Source organism: Rana temporaria, chromosome 2, assembly GCF_905171775.1.
Source record: "Rana temporaria chromosome 2, aRanTem1.1, whole genome shotgun sequence".
Lineage (NCBI taxonomy): Eukaryota > Metazoa > Chordata > Amphibia > Anura > Ranidae > Rana > Rana temporaria.
This window is the reverse complement of record NC_053490.1, coordinates 393,056,613-393,071,453: the sequence shown is the minus strand read 5'-3', so window position 1 is coordinate 393,071,453 and position 14,841 is coordinate 393,056,613.

The window sequence follows — 14,841 nt, the reverse complement described above, 5'->3', positions numbered from 1 at the left end:
AGGTAGCCAAGCAGGTTTTGGTTTTTAATTGATTTATTTTTTAAATTAGGGTACACCCCAAAAGAGTGAGAAAAATCTAGGGTTGCCACCTCATCCCTTTAAACCTGAACACATAGTAATTACACAGGTTCTGGGGCTAATTTAATGTCGATAAGGCACCACGTGAGTTTAATTAGCAGCACCTTAATCAGCCAGAGAACTTGTGTAATTAATATGTTTTCGCTTTTAACCAGTTAACCACCAGCCGCCATCATATAACGGCGGCAAGGTGGTTGCCTAACTGGGGGTCGCCGTTATGTAACGGCGCCCAGCAGATTCAGTAATGCGCGCCGCCTCGGGCGCGCACAAAGAAAATTCCGTGCGTGCCGGGTCTATGAGACACAGATCACAGATCACGGTAACTGACCAATAACAGCGGTCTTTTACCATGTGATCGCGCCGTCCAATAACGGAGCGATCACAGGTAAACAAACCGGCGTCATTTGATGACGCCGGTTCCTCCCTCCTCTCGCTGTATCGATCGGTACAGTGTGAGAGGAGAGCGCGGATGGCAGCAGCAGTGTGGGATGGATCTGTGACTATTGCAGTCACAGATCCATCCATCCCTGCTCAGCCATCCCTGCATTAACCCCTGCAATACTCTGCCTTCCCTGCGCAATACTCTGCAATGCTCTGCCTTCCCTGCGCAATTACTCTGCAATACCCCCTGCGCAATACTCTGCAATACCCCCTGCGCAATACTCTGCAATACCCCCACGCAATACTCTGCAATACCCCCGCGCAATACTCTGCAAAACCCCCGCGCAATACTCTGCAAAACCCCCGCGCAATACTCTGCAAAACCCCAGCGCAATACTCTGCAATACCCCCGCGCAATACTCTGCAATACCCCCGCGCAATACTCTGCAATACCCCCTGCGCGATACTCTGCAGTACCCCCTGCGCGATACTCTGCAATACCCCCGCACAATACTCTGCAATACCCCCGCACAATACTCTGCAATACCCCCGCGCAATACTCTGCAATACCCCCTGCCAGTACTCTGCAGTACCCCTTGCGCAATACTCTGCAGTACCCCCGCACAATACTCTGCAATACCCCCTGCGCAATACTCTGCAGTACCCCTTGCGCAATACTCTGCAATACCCCCCGCACAATACTCTGCAATACCCACGCACAATACTCTGCAATACCCCCCGCACAATACTCTGCAATACCCCCCGCACAATACTCTGCAATACCCCCCGCACAATACTCTGCAATACCCCCGCACAATACTCTGCAATACCCCCGCACAATACTCTGCAATACCCCCCACACAATACTCTGCAATACCCCCCACACAATACTCTGCAATACCCCCGCACCATACTCTGCAATACCCCCGCACCAATACTCTGCAATACCCCCACACCAATACTTTGCAATACCCCCGCACCAATACTCTGCAATACCCCCGCACCAATACTTTGCAATACCCCGGCCAATACTCTGCAATACCCAGAAAATACTCTGGGGAAAAAAATGTGTTTTAACCACTTCCCGCCCACGTCATATGAGGTCCTTGACTTTGTGCAGGGATATCTAAATGATGCCTGCAGCTACAGGCATCATTCAGATATAATTTTTTTCAGCCAGCGATTCTCTACACCATAAGAATGATCATGGCGGCTGTTCCACCTCTTGATCGTTCTTACGGGAGGCAAAAGGGGACGTCCCCACTCCCTTCGCCCTCCGGTGCTTCTTCCGACTCACCGCTGCGATCGAAGCCAGGATCGTTTATTTTTTTTTTCAGGCTTCCCAGCCTAGAGGTGAGATGTGGGGTCTTATTGATCCCATATCTCACTGTAAAGAGGACCTGTCATGCTATATTCCTATTACAAGGGATGTTTACATTCCTTGTAATTGTAATAAAAGTGATCAAAACATTTATTTTTGGGGAAAAACGTGTCAAACTAAAATAAATAAAGTAAAATGAACAATAAAAATAAAAAATAAATATTTAAAGCGCCCCTGTCCCCGCGTGCTTGTATACAGAAGCGAATGTGCACGTAAGTCCCGCCCACATATGAAAACGGTGTTCAAACCACACATGTGGGGTATCGCTGCGAACGTTAGAGCGAGAGCAATCATTTTGGCCCCAGACCTCCTCTGTAACTAAAAATATGTAACCAGTAAAAACATTTAAAACGTCACCTATGGGGATTTTTAAGTAGCGAAGTTTGGCGCCATTCCACAAGCGTGTGCAATATTGAAGGGTGACATGTTGGGTATCTATTTACTCGGCATAACTTCATCTTTCATATTATGCAAAAACATTGGGCTAACTTTAATGTTATTTTTTTTAAAAAAGCACAAAACTGTTTTATTTCCCAAAAAAATGCGTTCGAAAAATTGCTGTGCAAATACAATGCGCGATAAAAAGTTGCAACGACCGCCATTGTATTCTCTAGGGTCTTTGCTAAAAAAGCATATATAATGTTTTGGGGTTCTATGTAATTTTCTAGCAAATAAATTATGATTTTTACATGTAGGAGAGAAACGTCAGAATTGGTCTGGGTGTTCCAGAACGCCTGATGGTGCTCTCTGCATGTCGGGCCTCTGTATGTGGCCACGCTGTGTAAAAGTCTCACACATGTGGTATCGCCATACTCGGGAGGAATAGCAGAATGTGTTTTGTGGTGTAATTTGTGGTATGCATATGCTGTGTGTGAGAAATAACCTGCTAATATGAAACTTTTGTGGAAAAAAAAAAAAAAAAAAAAAAAAACCTTGATTTTGCAAAGAATTGTGGAAAAAAATGACAACTTCAAAAAACTCACAATGCCTCTTTCTAAATACCTTGGAATGTCTTCTTTCCAAAAAGGGGTCATTTAGGGGGTATTTGTACTTTTCTGGCATGTTAGGGTCTCAAGAAATGAGAGAGGCCGTCAGTACTCCAGATGTGATCAAATTGATAAATTTTCAGTAATTGGTACCATAGCTTGTAGACCTTATAACTTTCACCCAGACTAAATAATATCCAAATTTTTTTTTTTAACCAAAGATATGTAGCAGTATACATTTTAGGCCAAATTTATGAAGAAAAATTCATTTTTTGCTAAATTTTATAATAGAAATGAAGAAAAATTCATTTTTTTACAAAATTTTCGTTCTTTTTTCATTTATAGCGAAAAAAATAAAAACCGCAGAGGTGATCAAATACCACCAAAAGAAAGCTCTATTTGTGGGGAAAAAAGGACAAAAATTTCATTTGGTTACAGTATTGTATGACTGAGTTATTGTCATTCAAAATGTGAGAGCACCGAAAGCTGAAAATTGGTCTGGTTATTAACCTCCCTGGCGGTATGATTCTGTCTGGAATTACGTACCAAAAGCGGTACAATTATTTTGTAAGGAAATTGGCGTTTTATACTGTAGGCCTGTAATTTTTAGAAATAACTCACTTAAATCTGACCAAGCAAGAGTCTTGTAGGCATCCCGGGTATGATTTTTTTTTTTAAAACAAAATGATAAATTATAATATAATAAATAATTATAAATAATTATAACAAATAATAATATAATTATAATAAAAATTATTCAATAATGTAATCAACTCAAAATCACTGAAATTTGCAGTTGCAGAATTGTCGCTGTCATTATTTTATTTTTTTTATGGCGAATTTCCCCGCAAATCGCTATCGCACATTTCTGCAAGTGATGATAATTTATTATCGCTGTTTTCTAGCTAATCTAAAACCATTTTTGACATAAAGGGACACTTTTGGACAATCTACAGTTTTTAGGCAGAAATGACATTTTTTATTATATAAAAGTACATGCAGGGCACTGGGCAGACCACTAGGGACAAGGGGGGTGTGTATTTTTTTACATACAGTACTGTAATCTATAAGATTACAGTATACTGTATGTAAAGTGTTTGTTTACTTTTTTTGAATTTGGCGCCGTTCTCCGTCCCCGTGCGTCGTAACGTCGCAGGGAACGGAGATCGGCGGCACACGGAGACTGTGAATCGAGCGAGGAGGACCCGCTCGCTCACACAGCGGGTGGCATCGCTGGATCCAGGGACAAGGTAAGTAAACCAAGCCTGTGGATCCAGCGAAAGGTAAGCCCGTCCAGCCCGAGCGTGACTCAGGTTTACCGATCCTAACATGAAAAACCAACCCCGAGTCACGCTCGGGTTTACCGTCAGGGGGGTTAAGTGGGTTTAAGTGCCCAGTTGTCAAGTGGTTAAAGGGATGAGGTGGCAACCCTAGAAAGATCAGAAAAAAAAGAATGGCTGGGTAAGGCCGGCCCGGTGTCTATTCTGCACAAGGTACGGACAAGTCCTGTGGGATCCATGCCTGGTTCATTTTAATGAACGTGAGCTTGTCCACATTGGCTCTGGACAGGCGGCTGCGCTTGTCTGTGATAACGCCCCCTGCCGTACTAAATACACGTTCAGATAATACACTGGCTGCAGGGCAGGCCAGCACCTCCAAGGCGTAAAGGGCAAGCTCAGGCCATGTGCCCAATTTAAAGACGCAGAAGTTTAAGGGGGCAGACCCGTCATTCAGTACGTGTAGGCGTGTGCACACATACTGCTCCACCATGTTGCTGAAATGCTGCCTCCTGCTAAAACGTTCCATATCAGCTGGTGGTGCTGGTTGTTGTGGTGTGCTGACAAAGCTTTTCCACATTTCAGCCATGCTAACCCTGCCTTCTGAGGTGCTGGCGGTGCCCCGGCTGCATTGGCGACCTCTTCCTCCTCCTCTGCCTTCACCTTGTGCTTCCACTGTGCCCCCGCTGTCAGGTGGGAATTCCACCAACAGCACGTCTACCAGCGTGCGCTTGTACTCGCGCATCTTGCGATCACGCTCCAGTGAGGGAATTAAGGACAGTACATTGTCCTTGTAACGGGGATCCAGCAGCGTGGCCACCCAGTAATCAGCACCTGTTAAAATGTGCGAAACACGGCGGTCGTTGTGGAGACACTGCAGCATGTAATTGCTCATGTGTGCCAGGCTGCGCAGAGGCAAGGAAAAGCTGTCCTCTGTGGGAGGTGTATCATCTGTGTCTTCTGTATCCCCCCAGACACGCACCAGTGATGGCCATGAGCTGGTCTGGGTGCCACCCTGCTGTGAACATGGTTCCTCCTCCATCTCCTCCTCCTCATCCTCCACCTCATCATCCTCCAGAACTGTGCCCTTGCTGGACAATTGTGTACCTGGCCTTTGTTGGTGCAGGAACCCACCCACGGAGCCACTTGTGAATGACTGCCCTGAAAGCCTTGGAAATTATCCCGATTCCTCCTCCTCCTCCTGTGCCACATCCTCTTCCATCATCGCCCGAAGCGTTTTTTCAAGGAGGCATAGAACTGGGATAGTCACGCTGACAACGGCGTCATCGGCACTGGCCATGTTGGTGGAGTACTCGAAACAGCGCAACAAGGCACACAGGTCTCGCATGGAGGCCCAGTTATTGGTGGTGAAGAGGTCCTGTTCCGCAGAGCGACTCACGCGTGCGTGCTGCAGCTGAAACTCCACTATTGCCTGCTGCTGCTCGCACAGTCTGGCCAGCATGTGCAAGGTGGAGTTCCACCTTGTGGGCACGTCACATATGAGGCGGTGAGCGGGAAGGCCAAAGTTATGCTGCAGCGCTGCCAGGTGAGCAGCAGCAGGGTGAGAACGCCAAAAGTGCACACAGACGGCCCGCACTTTCTGCAGCAGCTGTGGCATATCGGGGTAAGTTTTAAGGAACCTCTGCACCACCAAATTCAGCACATGCGCCAGGCAAGGGATGTGCGTCACACCGGCTAGGCCCAGAGCTGCTACGAGATTTCTCCCGTTATTGCACACCACCAGGCCCGGCTTGAGGCTCACTGACGCCAACCACTCATCGGTCTGTTGTTCCATGTCCCTCCACAACTCCTGCGCGGTGTGGGGTTTTTCCCCCAAACAGGAAAGTTTTAAAACTGCCTGCTGGCGTTTACCCATGGCTGTGCTGAAGTTGGTGGTGAATGTGTTACGCTGACCGGATGAGGAGGCGGTAGAGGATGAGGAAGCGGAGTAGGAGGAGTTAGAAATAGGAGGTAAACTGAAGCGCCCTGCAATCCTCGGTGGTGGAAGGACATGCGCCAAACTGCTATCCGCCTCAGGCCCAGCCACCACTGCATTTACCCAGTGCGCTGTTAGGGAGATATAACGTCCCTGACCGTGCTTACTGGTCCACGTATCCGTAGTTAGGTGGACCTTGGCACAGATGGCGTTGCGCAGTGCACACCTGATTTTGTCCCCCACTTGGTTGTGCAGGGAAGGGATGTCTCTCCTGGAAAAGTAGTGGCGGCTGGGCATGACGTACTGTGGGACAGCCAATGCCATCAGGCTTTAAAAACTCTGCGTCTCTACCAGACAGAATGACAGCATTTCAAAGGCCAGGAATTTTGAAATGCTGGCATTCAGGGCCAGGGATCGCGGGTGGGTAGGGGGGTACTTCCTCTTCCACTCCAGTGTTTGGGAGATAGAGAGCTTGCCGATCCTCTGATTGCGGGGTGGCAGGTGGCACTGTCAGTACAGAGGTGGATGAAGAGGCAGAGAGGCCCGAGACTGAAGCAGAAGAGGAAGCAGGAGGAGCCAGAGACCTTTCTTGGTTTTTGAGGTGTGTACTCCACTGCAGCTCGTGCCTTGCACCTAGATGCCTGGTCATGCAGGTTGTGCTCAGGTTGAGAACGTTTATGCCTCGCTTCAGCCTCTGATTGCACAGCGTGCAAACCACTCGTGTCTTGTCATCAGCACATTGTGTGAAGAACTGCCACGCTAGGGAACTCCTTGGACCTGGCTTTGGTGTGCTCGGTCCCTTGCTGCGTTGGGCAGTAGCAGGCGTACTGTCTAGGGGACGAACGCTCCGCTTTGGCATCCTGCTCCCTCTTCTGCTGTGCTGGTGGCTCTGTGCGACCACCGCCTCTTCCTCCGAACTACATGGGTCACCTGCATGAGGTTGATTCCATGTGGGGCCGAGGACCTCATCGTCCTCCACATCATCTTCCACCCAGTCTTTACCACTGCCCTCCTTGTTGGTCTGCACAATTGCAAAAGCAGCAGCAGTTGGCAACTGTGTTTCATCATCATCCGAGACGTGCTGTGATGGTCCCCCCATGTACTCATCTTGAAATATGAGTGGTTGGGCATCGGTGCACTCAATCTCTTCCACTTCTGGGGCTGGGCTAGGTGGATGGCCCTGGGAACACATGCTAACAGACTCATCAAAAAGCAGAAGAGACTGTTGCATGATTTGGGGCTCAGACTGCTTGGCTGATTTGCAAGGGGGTGAGGTGAAAGACTGATGGACATCGGCTGCAGGTGCCAACTCTGATCTTTCAGCACAAGACTGGTTGGGAGACAATGTGAAGGAACTGGAGGCACTGTCAGCAACCCAATCTACTACCGCCTGTTCTGCTCCTGGCCTCAACATTCGTAGAGTCGTATTAGGCCCGACCAAATACCGATGCAGGCTCTGTCGCCTACTCGCACCTGAGAAAGGTGTTTCACTTGTGCGTGTAGCTGGCACAGAACGACCACGTCCTCTCCCTGCAACAGGAGCTCCACCAGCACCACCGCGACCGCGGCCACGTCCCTTATTTGACGTTCTCATATTTCAAAAAATTTAGGATCTTGCCCTAAATGGGTGTTTTTTGAATAGAACAATAGAAGAACACTGGCTTAAGTGTTTATCTCACACCTACAGATATGGAGGAAACACTGCAAACACTGGAGGAAACACTGGAAATTTTTTATTTTTTCCCTAAATGGATGTTTTTTGAATAGCACAATAGAAGAAAAGTATATAAATGGTGTATCTCACAGGTGACAGATGCAGTGCTGGTGTAATATGCAGAGTATCTCCTATATAATTCTCTCACTATAACAACAAGCAGGAACCTTGCCCTAAACTATGTAATGCACAGTATCTCACAGGGGACAGATGCAGTGCTGGTGTAATATGCAGAGTATCTCCTATATAATTCTCTCCTTATAGCAACAAGCAGGAACCTTGCCCTAAACTATGTAATGCACAGTATCTCACAGGGGACAGATGCAGTGCTGGTGTAATATGCAGAGTATCTCCTATATAATTCTCTCCCTATAGCAACAAGCAGGAACCTTGCCCTAAACGATGTAATGCACTGGGGCTGATTTACCAAGCCTTTACTCCATGACTCATGGAGTAAAAGCAGGAGTAGCAGCCGTTTGGTCATTTACTACTGAAATACGCTGCTAGTGCAGTGTATTTCAGTAGTTACTAATGTGCTCCGTGCGCCCAGGAGAGGGTGCATTGTGCACTACTATAGACCTGGCGCACGGCACATTGAAATGTAAATTGCGGGGGTTTGGGCGGGAGTTTATTAGGGGGGAGGTGGGGGGATGCAGGGGAAGTGAAGTGACATGTGTTTGAATGTGTTTGGCGGGCCGAATTGAAAGTGAAAGTGTTTTTTTGAAAACAGATCCCCGTACGCTTGCACAGTGCGCCTGAACCTCGGGAGGTTCATTTGCATACTGGGCATGCGTAGAGAGAAAAGTCAGGGATTCCCGTGCGCCTTGTCAGTACGCCGTGAGAATCTTGGTAAATACCAAGCGGCGTACCCGTGAATGCGCTGCGTGACGCGGCGCACGGGAATCTCCGAGCTGTTTTCAGCCATGAAGGGGAACTCCGCGCCAAATTTCAAACTTGAAATCGGCGCGGGTCCCCCTCCAGGGCTACATTAGGCTCTTAGGCTTGGTCCGGAACGTGAGGGGTTAAACCCGCGCCGATTCGGCGTGGGGTTCCCCCCCAGATCCAAACCAAGCCCTCATCCCAAGCACGCAGTCTGGCCCGGACAGGAATGGGGGTGGGGACGAGCGAGCGCCCCCCCCCTCCTGAGCCGTACCAGACCGCATGCCCTCAACATGGGGGAGTGTGTGCTGTGGGGAGGGGAGCACTGCCCCCCCACCCCACAGCACTCTTGCCCCCATGTCGATAGGGACAAGAGCCTCTTCCCGACAACCCTTGCCATTGGTTGTCGGGGTATGCGGGCGGGGGCTAATCGGAATCTGCGAGCCCCCTTTAATAAGGGGGCCCCTAGATGCCGGCCCCCACCCTATGTGAATGAGTATGGGGTACATCGTACCTCTACCCATTCACCTGGGGGAAATGTAAAGTTAAATAAAACACCACACAGAATAAAATATTTTATTAATCAGCTCCGGAGCCCCCCCTTTCTTCTTTCACAAGGGGGGGTTTCTTCTCTCCCGATCTTCTGCCGGGACCCTGGGCTTCGGTGATTTCTGCCGGGGGAGGGCGCCATCTCTCGGTCCTCTCCGGAGCCTTCCGCCGGGTGCCCCCACCCCATTTAAGCTCTTTTACATTATGGGGGGGCCATCCGGACTTCGGCGACTTCTGCCGGGGGATGGCGCCTATCCCCCGGTCTTTCCGGTGCCTTCCGCCAGGGTTCCGGTCTTCCTGGTCTTCTGCCGGGGGTGCGCCAACTCCCCGGTCTTTTCTCTGCTCCCTCTTCTGCCTGGCTCCCCCGCGGAGCCAGGGCTTCCTTTCCGCTTCTTTCTTCTCTGTTCCTTCTTCTGCCTGTCTCCTCCGGGAGCCCAGGGCTTCCTTTCCGCTTCTTTCTTCTCTCTTCCTTCTTCTGCCTGTCTCCTCCAGGAGCACAGGGCTTGTCTGCGCTGTCCTCTCCCTTCTCTTCCATTGGATGTTGACACGACGAGGTTCCGCGCTGACATGCGTGTCAGCGGCGGGCATCGACTTATATAGGGCAATGCCACCATGTGACCTCAACCCATGTGACATCACATTCCCTGGGCATGATGGGAATGTGATGTCACATGGGTTGAGGTCACATGGTGGCATTGCCCTATATAAGTCGATGCCCGCTGCTCAGACGGCATTCCAGCACGGAACCTCGTCGTGTCAACATCGAATGGAAGAGAAGTGAGAGGACAGCGCAGACAAGCCCTGTGCTCCCGGAGGAGCCAGGCAGAAGCGGAAGGCACCGCAGAAGCCCGGAGGGTGGCGCCCTCCGGCGGAAGAAAGCCCTGTGCTCCGCGGAGGAGACAGGCAGAAGCGGAAGGCATCGCAGAAGCCTGCGGGTGTCGCCCCCCGGCGGAAAACACCGTAGAAGCTCGGGACCCTCCCCCAAAGGCAAGGAGCCTCACTGGTGAAGGGGGTCCCGGTGAAAGACAGCGCTGCACCCCCCCGAAGAAACCGACGAAGCCCTGGGACCCTCCCCCAAAGGCAAGGAGCCTCACTGGTGAAGGGGGTCCCGGTGAAAGACGGCGCTGAAGCCCCCCGCAGAAACCGACGAAGCCCGGGACCCTCCCCCAATGGCAAGGAGCTTCACTGGTGAAGGGGGTCCCGGTGAAAGACTGCGCTGAAGACCCCCCCGCAGAAACCGATGAAGCCCGGGACCCTCCCCCAAAGGCAAGGAGCCTCACTGGTGAAGGGGGTCCCGGTGAAAGACGGCGCTGCACCCCCCCGCAGAAACCGACGAAGCCCGGGACCCTCTCCCAAAGGCAAGGAGCCTCACTGGTGAAGGGGGTCCCGGTGAAAGACGGCGCTGAAGCCCCCCGCAGAAACCGACGAAGCCCGGGACCCTCCCCCAAAGGCAAGGAGCCTCACTGGTGAAGGGGGTCCCGGTGAAAGACTGCGCTGAAGACCCCCCCCGCAGAAACCGACGAAGCCCGGGACCCTCCCCCAAAGGCAAGGAGCCTCACTGGTGAAGGGGGTCCCGGTGAAAGACTGCGCTGAAGACCCCCCCGCAGAAACCGACGAAGCCCGGGACCCTCCCCCAAAGGCAAGGAGCCTCACTGGTGAAGGGGGTCCCAGTGAAAGACTGCGCTGAAGACCCCCCCGCAGAAACCGACGAAGCCCGGGACCCTCCCCCAAAGGCAAGGAGCCTCACTGGTGAAGGGGGTCCCGGTGAAAGACGGCGCTGAAGACCCCCCCGCAGAAACCGACGAAGCCCGGGACCCTCCCCCAAAGGCAAGGAGCCTCACTGGTGAAGGGGGTCCCGGTGAAAGACGGCGCTGAAGACGGGGGGGGTAGGTGAACCCCCCCGCAGAAAGCGACGGAGCCCTCCCCCATAGGCAGGAGCCTCATGGTGAAGGGGGCTCTGGCAGAAGACGGCGAAGCCCAGGGCCTAATGGGGTGGTGGTGGGGGGACCCGGCAGAAGACCCCCGGCAGACTAATAAATTAATTTATTAATGTGTGTTGTGTTTTATTTCTTTACATTTTTTTCCCAAGGTGAATGGGTAGGGGTACAATGTACCCCATACTCCTTCACATAGGGTGGGGGGCCGGAATCTGGGGGCCACCTTATTAAAGGGGCCTCTCAGATTCTGATAAGCCCCCCGCCCGCATACCCCGACAACCACGGCCAGGGTTGTCGGGAAGAGGCTCTTGTCCCTATCGACATGGGGACAAGAGTGCTTTGGGGTGGGGGGGCAGTGCCCCCCTCCCCCACAGCACACACTCCCCCATGTTGAGGGCATGCGGTCTGGTACGGCTCAGGAGGGGGGGGCACTCGCTTGTCCCCGCCCCCATTCCTGTCCGGCCAGACTGCGTGCCTGGGATAAGGGCTTGGTCTGCATCTTGGGGGGGACCCCGCGCTGGTTTTCAGCGCGGGTTTACCCCCTTATGTTCCAGACCAAGCCTAAGAGCCTGGTATGCACCTGTAGGGGAACCCACATTTTTTTTTTGGTCTGGAGTTCCCCTTCATGAACAGCGATCTGTCATTTACCCATGTCAGTCCCACCCCCCCTTCAGTTAGAACACACCCAGGGTGTTAACGCACCTAGTGTTAACCCCTTCCCTGCCAGTGGCATTTTTATAGTAAGCAATGCATTTTTACAGCACTGATCGCTAGAAAAATGCCAATGGTTCCAAAAAAGTGTCCGATGTGTCCGCCATAATGTCGCAGTACCGATAAAAATCGCTGATCGCCGCAATAACTAGTTCAAAAAAATATATAACAAAAATGCCATATTTTGGACACTTTTGCCAAAACCAATCAATAAACGCTAATTGCGATTTTTTTGGAACCAAAAAGATGTAGAATATGTTTCGGCCTAAACTGAGGGATTTATTTATTTTTTAGAATATATATTTTTGGGGATATTTATTATAGCAAAAAGTCAAAATTATTATTTTTTTTTTTTAAATTGTCGCTCTATTTTTGGTTATAGCTCTAAAAATTCAAAAAAAACGCAGAGGTGATCAAATACCACCAAAATAAAGCTCTCTTTGTGGGAAAAAAAAGGTTGCCAATTTTGTTTGGGAGCCACGTCGCACGACTGCGCAATTGTCAGTTAAAGCGACGCTGTGCCGAATCACAAAAACTGGCCCGGTCATTGACCAGCAATATGGTCCGGGGCTCAAGTGGTTAAAAATTCACAAAACACTAAAGTTAGCCCAATTTTTGGTGATAATGTGAAAGATGATGTTACGCCGAGTAAATAGATACCTTACATGTCACGCTTTACTATTGAAAACACTCCTGCAATGGGGCCAAAATTCAGTACTGGAAATTCCCCATAGGCGACCTTTTTTTTTTTTTTCAGGTTACCAGTTTATAGCTACAGAGAAAGTCTAGTGCTAAAAGTATTGCTCTCGCTCTAACGCACGCGACAATACCTCACATGTGTGGTTTGAACGGTGTTTACATATGTGGGCGGGACTTACGCAAGTCCCGCCCATATTTATAAACATCGTTCAAACCACACATGTGAGGTATTGACGCGTGCGTTAGAGCGAGAGCAATACTTTTAGCACTAGACCTTCTTTGTAACTATAAACTGGTAACCTGAAAAAAAAAAAGTCGCCTATGGGGAATTTCAAGTACTGAATTTTGGCCCCATTGCAGGAGTGTTTTCAATAGTAAAGCGTGACATGTAAGGTATCTATTTACTCGGTGTAACATCATCTTTCACATTATCACCAAAAATTGGGCTAACTTTAGTGTTTTGTGAATTTTTAACCACTTCAGCCCGGACCATATTGCTGGTCAATGACCGGGCCAGTTTTTGTGATTCGGCACGGCGTCGCTTTAACTGACAATTGCGCAGTCGTGCGACGTGGCTCCCAAACAAAATTGGCAACCTTTTTTTTCCCACAAATAGATTATTAAATGTGCGTGTTCAATTCTGTCTTTAACACCTCCCCTTCAGGCTGGAAAGCATCAGATCAGGGAAAAAAAAAAAAAAAGCTCTCATGCCATTGCAGCTTGGTTCCTACATGTGTGATGAACTGAGTCTGCTCAAACACTTAGAAAAAAATTATCCTTTCTTTTTGAGGCTGGGTTCACACTACTACACTACTTTCATCCTACTTTGCTCGGTGTTCAATGTTTCCCTATGAGAGCGTCTTGTAGTGTCCTACATTGGTCCTACACAAGACGGTCCGACTTTGAAAATGCTCCCTGTACTACTTTTGGTCCTACATTGATCCTACTTCAGGCCCATTGAATATCATTGAAGTCGGACCAAAGTAGTATCCTGTTCATGAAAGTAGGATGGATGTAGGACCAATGTAGGATAAATGTAGGACCAATGTAGCAGAGCAAAGTAGGATCAAAGTAGTGTAGTAGTGTGAACCCAGCCTAAAAGGTGAAAAACACTTGGATGCTCATAGAGCGTGGTTTGGGTTAATACCAGGTGTGCGCAATTACAAGCTCACCCAAACTAGAGACTGCAATTTGTTCATGTGATTTCAATTGCTTCATTACTAGCACTGTTATAAAAAGCATGGATCGATCATTCCTCAGCTGCCCTCAGAAGGGGCAGGCTGGCAGAAATGCTGTTGCTAAACACAAATGTGGTTTGTTGCATGTTTTTTTTATTTTGCCAATGGTTTTTGTTTATTTTGAAATGATGTTCACTTTGATGTATTTGTCTATGCGGCCTTATTTTATGAAAAATGTGTCAAGATGTGAGGTTAAAACTATGTTTATTTTGATTATTGAAATGTATTTTTGTTTGTGTGTTTCTTTGTCTTTTTTTGCTTTCCTTGTTTTGTTGACCAATAAAAATTACTTTAAAATTTGGAAGTTTGTTTTTTGTTACTTTTTCATGCTATATTTTGACAGCTGCAGCTGAAATAGGTTTGGGCCTAACAAATTATGTGTGATTTTTGTCTAAGCTTCTTTCCTGGTGTGTAGGCATGAAATGTTTGCCATGTTTAATCTCGAAATTAAAGACAAACTGGTAAGTATTTTCTTTTTTCTGCAGTGGTCCTCAGCCCTCAAGTACCCCCGACAGGACATGTTTTGTGGATTTCTCTTATCAAGAATTGCTGTCCAGACTGTCTTTTAAAGCACATGTGCAAGATGAAGTAAAACCTGCAAACATGGCCCATGGGGGGGGGGGGGGGGGGTTTGCTATTGGTGGACAGGCTTGACGTGCTGATTTACAGCACTGTGCTTAAATCTAGCGCAAGGCAATCCTATTCTAATTGTGGGTGTTTGAGGGAAGCCAAGTGGGTGTTAGAACCCCTGCTTTGTGTTTTTTTTGGGTTGAGCTTTGTGTCCCTTTTCTTAAAATTGGCTTCACTTCCTGTCACACAGCTGAACAGGAAGTGAGGTTAAAACCCTACCAGTGTCTTTTCTTGGGGACACAGGTCAATCTAACTAGTGTCCCCATTAAGCAAATTGCACTCCAGCACTGCTGTGTACACCCCAAATCATGGGTCTTCAAACTACGGCCCTCCAGTTGTTCAGGAACTACAATTCCCATCATGCCTAGTCATGTCTGTGAATGTCAGTGCAATACAAGGCCTCATGGGATGTGTAGTTCTACAACAGCTGGAGGGCCGTAGTTTG